This window comes from Nematolebias whitei, chromosome 19 (assembly GCF_014905685.2).
Source record: "Nematolebias whitei isolate Nwh7 chromosome 19, NemWhi1, whole genome shotgun sequence".
NCBI classification, from domain to species: Eukaryota; Metazoa; Chordata; class Actinopteri; order Cyprinodontiformes; family Rivulidae; genus Nematolebias; species Nematolebias whitei.
In genome coordinates, this window is record NC_056516.1 from 2618059 (window position 1) to 2624227 (window position 6169).

The 6169-nt window shown below is 38.9% G+C and overlaps 1 protein-coding gene across 1 annotated transcript in view; it reads right to left on the reverse strand.

Annotated features, from left to right (window-relative positions):
- The window catches only part of LOC119426017 (trafficking protein particle complex subunit 9), a 505336-nt gene that overhangs the window by 120215 nt on the left and 378952 nt on the right, over positions 1–6169 (reverse strand). The gene's annotated exons all lie outside the window — the stretch shown is intronic.

The following is a 6169-nucleotide window of genomic DNA, read 5'->3' on the forward strand; positions in this document are numbered from 1 at the left end:
ACCGGTGTCTGCATCGGAGTTCAATTCAATTCATTTCAGTTTATTTACATAGCGCCAAATCACAACTAAGTTGTCTCAGGGACTTTACAGGAACATTCACATAAAAGCCAATTAGTAAAGTTCTCTGTCTAAGGAATCCAGCAGACAAGTTGAATCTTGGCTTTGTTGCAGTCTCCCATCCTGAGCAAGCACAGTGGAGACAGTGGAAAGAAAAACTCCCTTTTAAAGGAAGAAACCTCCAGCAGAACCAGCTCAGGACAAGAGACCATCTGCTTTGACCGGCTGGTTGAGAGGACAGGAAGGAGAGACAGACGAACACAGAATGGTAGGTCCAGGTATAGGTCCAGGTGTATATGAAAGACAAAAGAAAAACATGTTAAGGATAGAAAAAATAATAATAAATGCAAAACAGGTTGAGCAGAGTAAGTAAAGATAGCAGCAGAGTGAAAATTGTGGTCAGTTTGTCCTCCAGCAGTCTAAGCCTATAGCAGCATAACTAAGGGACAGCTCAGGAAACCCAAGCCGACCCTAACTATAGGATTTAGCAAAAAGGAAATTCTTAAGCCCAGTTTTAAAACTGGATAATGTGTCAGCCTCACGGACAGAGATTGGCAGTTGTTTCCACAAGAGAGGAGCCTGAAAACTGAAAGATCTGCCTCCCATTCTGTTTTTGTAAATTCTAGGAACCACAAGTAAACCTGCAGTCTGAGAGTGAAGTGCTCTGTTAGTAAAATATGGAACAATAAGATCTGTAATATAAGATGGAGCCAGGTTGTTGAGAGCTTTGTAGGTTAGAAGTAAGATTTTGAATTCTATTCTGGGATTTGACAGGGAGCCAGTGGAGAGAAGTTAAAACTGGAGAAATATTATCTCTCCCAGTAACACCAGTTAAGACTCTGGCAGCAGCATTTTGGATCAACTGAAGACATTTTAAAGAAGTATTTGGACATCCAGATAATAAACCATTGCAATAGTCCAGTCTAGACGTGACAAATGCATGGACCAGTTTTTCTGCATCATCTTTAGATCAGATGTTTCTAATGTTAGTGATATTACGCAGGTGGAAGAAGGAGGTTCTAGTAACGTTTTTAATGTGGGGGATAAAAGACATGTCCTGATCAAAAATAACACCAAGATTTTTAACATTAGAGCTGGAGGACAGATTAATGCCATCCAAGGAGGGAGAAAGACTGAAAAATTCATTCCTAAGGTGCTCAGGTCCAAAAACCAAAACCTCAGTCTTGTCTGTGTTCAACAGGAGAAAATTAAGGGTCATCCAGGTTTTTATGTCTTTAAGACATGCTTGTAGTCTAAGTAGCTGATTGGATTTATTGGATTTAATGGACAAATATAATTGTGTGTCATCAGCATAACAATGAAAATTTATCCTATGCTGTTTAATAACTTTACCTAATGGAAGCATATATAAAGTAAAGAGTATTGGCCCAAGCACTGAGCCTTGAGGAACTCCATGATTAACTTTGGTGTACGAAGAAGATTTATTATTTACATTTACAAACTTGAATCTATCAGATATGATTCAAACCATTTTAGAGCTGTTCCTGTAATTCCAACATCATATTCAAGCCTCTGTAGTAAAATATTGTGATCAACTGTATCAAATGCAGCACTGAGGTCTAACAGGACCAGTATAGACACAAGTCCATTGTCTGAGGCCATGAGAATATCATTAGTTACTTTTACTAGAGCTGTTTCTGTGCTATGATAAGCTCTAAACCCTGACTGAAACTCTTCAAACAGATTATTTCTTTGTAGATGTTCACGCAACTGACCTGCAACTATTTTCTCTAGAATTTTTGAGATGAAAGTTAGATTAGATATAGATCTATAGTTGGCCAGAATTTCTGAATCAAGATCAGACTTCTTAAGTAAAGGTTTAATTACAGTAACTTTAAAGTGCTGTGGTACATAACCATTCATTAAAGACAAGTTAAGTAGATCCAAAATGTGGACATTAATTATGGGAATACCTCTTTAAACAGTCTGGTTGGGATGAGATCTAGCAGGCATGTGGATGGTTTGGATGAGGTTATTATTTTTGACAATTCAGAGCTCAACAGGACAAAAACTGTCCAAACATAAATCAGGCTCTTGTGAAATTTTTAAAGTTGTCTCATTTGACAGGGGACCAGAGATAGTAGAAGGAAGGATGGTTTGAATTTTCTCTCTAATTGAAATAATTTTATTTATAAAGAATCTCATGAAGTCATCACTACTTATAGTTGTAGGGATACATGGTTCAACAGAAATGGGACTTTTAATTAGTCTAGCAATAGTACTAAACAGAAACCAGGGGTTATTTTTATTCTCCTCTATTAAAGATGAGTAATATAAAGTTCTAGCTTAACGGAGAGCTTTTTTATATGTTAGCAGACTATCTTTCCAAGTTAAATAAAGCTCTTCAACATTAGTAGAGCGCCATTTTCTCTCCTGGTTTCTAGATGCCTGCTTTAAAGTAGGGATGCATTGATCCACTTTTTTTTTACTTCCGATCCGATCCCGATACCTAACTCTGAGTATCGGCCGATACCGATCCAGTTCCGATATCATGATCATCATTGATTTTATATGAGGCTGTAATAATCTCCTCGCAAGTACAATTTGTACAAATATATACATGCATGTCCAAAAAGGCAACTTGAGGTAAGTTTTATTAATGTTGGATAAGTTTTAAAGTTAGAATTAAATTCTGCTAACACAAAACATGTTTCTTTTTATTCCTAGCTTTAAAATGGATATTAAAGTGATTAATTTAAGTGATTGTTTAGTTATTTTTATTTAAATAAGGGGCAGATATAAGAATTTTTTTCTTCTTTCTGCACTCTTTTTATTCAATGTTTTCTTTTTGATGTTTTTTTTTTATTTATTTTGTTTCATTTAAATGTTAAATGGCTTCAAACATCTGCTAAGTTCATGGCATAAACCAACAGACATGTTCCTGTTTTTAGTATTTTACATCACTTTATAATGTAGCTGTTTATGTTTTTAAAATATATCATTTTCAAATCATATGTTTTTTATGATTGTCTACTGTTGTACTGATAAATATCTCCTGAAGGGTAAACTATATCTTGACTGCAAGTATCAAACTGTGAAATCCTTTGTTTTCTACAACTGATAGTGGTTGGTCATTAATTATGAAGTTTAGTAACTTCTCTGTAAACATTTGAGCTCCGTAGTTTCAGCGATGTTTTCTTCTTGTTCAGTCCGAAGCAGGCAGCCTGATTTGGGGCAGCCGCGCTGAGTCTGTCCCTCCTCAGAGACGAGCAGACTGAGCGGGGCAGATTGGACGCGGCTGCCCGGTGTCGAGTCTCCTCTTTCGGTTTGACCAAAGAGTACTGCCCCGCTGAAGCCACGGAGCTCGAATGTCCATCGTAAAACTAACTTTACCGCGGTTTAATGTGGCGCTATGGCTCTGCAGACAGTGCACGTTGCTGTCTTGCTTTGTGGTGTTTAGTGTAAAATACTTCCACACAGCGGACATGTTTAGATGAAAAGTTGGTTAGCTGTTAGCCACAGTGCTGCTAACTCAGTCCTCACGTTGTAGCTGCTGCAAACTATGAAGTGGATTTCCTGAATGTGAGGCGGGTCTTATTACTCTGGGTTCATGAGACACGCCGCCGTTCAGGAAATCCATTCCATAGTTTGAAGCCAACATGCATCATGGATCGGAAATATCGGCAGGAGGGTCAGAAAATCCGATACGTAAATTATGCTGGTATTGGAGGCCAATACCGATACTGGATCGGATCAGCCCCATCCCTACTTTAAAGTACGTAACAGAATTGAACCAAGGAGCCAGTTTCCTCTGATTGATTACTTTCTTTTTCAGTGGAGCAATTTTATCAAGTGAAGTTTGCATTGAAGTTGTAAGATGATCAACTAGATGATCTAAGTCTCTGTTCTCTGATGCATTACTCTGCAAGACAGAGGAAAACATTGATGGAAGAGATTGTTTCAATTTGGTTACAGCATTTTCTGATAAGCACCTGCTGAGATGAAATTTACTCTCAGTGACTGTGTAGTCATTTAATGTAAACTCAAAGTTATTAAAAAATGGTCGGACAGAACAGGATTTTGAGGAACTATTACCAAGTCCTTAATCTCTGTACCATAGGTCAGAAATAAATCAAGAGTGTGATGATAAGAATGAGTAGATGTGCGGACGTTTTGGGTAAAACCAAATAAGTCTATTAAATTATTAAAGGCTATGCTTAAACTATCACTCTCAACATCCACATTAATATTGAAATCACCCATTATGATGGTTTTATCAGTATTTAATAATAAGTCAGTTAATAATTCTGAGAAATCAGACAAAAACTGAGAGTAAGCTCCTGGTGGACGATATATAACAACTAGTAAAAGTGGCTTTTCTGATTTCCATTTTGGATGAGGAAGACTGAGGGACAGTGATTCAAAAGAATCATAACTAATAACTGGTTTGGCATTAATCAATAATCCTGACTGAAAAATAGAAGCTACTCCTCCACCTCGGCCAGTTGTTCTAGGAACATTAAAATTTAAATAATTAACAGGAGTGGATTCATTTATACTAACAAAATCCTCCTGTTGTAGCCACGTTTCTGTCAGACACAATCAATCAATATGATGATCAGTTATCAGTTCATTAACTAACAGGGATTTAGAGGAAAGAGATCTGATGTTCAATAATCCACATTTAATGAGTTTATGATTTTGCTCTGGTAAAGTAACTGTGTTTATTTTAATCAGATTTTTATGGTTTATATTTTTAGAGCTGATTTTTGGTTTATTTAATTTGAGCCGTGAGCGAGTTGACACTGTTTCAATGTGGGTGTGGGTGGGTAACAGAGGAGAAGCAGCAGAGAGGTGGAGGACTACAACTCTGCTTCCTGGACTGGACCCTGGGTTGTCAATAATTTGGGGCATAAACAAAATCAGCCATATTTCTAGAAAGAAGAGCGGCTCTGTCCAAAGTGGGATAGATGCCATCTCTCCGCATCAGACCAGGTTTTCCCCAGAAAGAACTCCAGTTATCTATGTAGCCCACGTCGTTGTCAGAACACCACCTGGACACCCAGCGGTTAAACCACGACTTACGGCTAAACATGTCATCGCTGGTCAGGTTGGGGAGGGGGCCGGAGAAAACTACGGAGTCCCACATGGTTTTAAAAAAGTCACACACCGAAGCCACATTAATTTTAGTGACCTTCGATTGGCGTAACCGGGTGTCATTACCGCCGATGTGAATAACAATCTTACCGTATTTAACCTTAGCCTTAGTCAGCAGTTTCAGATAAGATTCTATGTCACCCGCTCTGGCCCCCAGAATGCATTTGACTATGGACGCTGGAGTCCCTAAAGCCACATTTTGGACTATGGAACTTCCAATAACCAGGGTCTGCTTCTCAGCGGGTGTGTCACTGAGCGAGGAAAATCTATTAGAGACGTGAACGGGTCGGTGGTGAACTGGGGGCTTAGCCTTAGCACTACGCTTGCTCCGGACCGTCACCCAGCTGGCCTGGGGTCCCGGCTGCTCGGGGTCTGCTGGAGGACCACTAACGGGAGCTAGCCTCTGTGGTTCCGCGCTGTCTAAGGGGACCTGGCTAGCTACTGGTTTTTCAACAGCGTGAAGCCGAGCTTCCAGTTCAGACAGCCTCTCCTCCAAAGCTACCATAAGACTACATTTGTTACATGTATCATTACCACAAAAGGAGGCAGAGTAACAAAACATCTGACACACGGAGCAAGAGAAAACAGAGGAAGCAGGGAGAGAAGCAGCAGCCATGCTAAGCTAACGCTAGCAGGAGTTGGCATAGCCAAATACACCAATAAAAACCGAGAAGTGTTGAAAGATAAGAGGTGTTTTAAGCACTATCCAACAGTAGAAAAACAACTGTACTAAGCGTGTTTGTGAACTAGAATGAAAAACTGTGCAAAAGACAGATAAATCCAGAAAACAGAGACGACTCGAGCAAACAATTCACTCGAACAGACAAACAGGAAATTACTCAATACGTCTCACCACAGGGAGGAGCAGCCAACCAACCGATTCACAACAACCAATATGTATGTATATATACATATACATATATACATATACATACATATATACATACATATACATACATACATATACCTACACATACATATATACATATATATA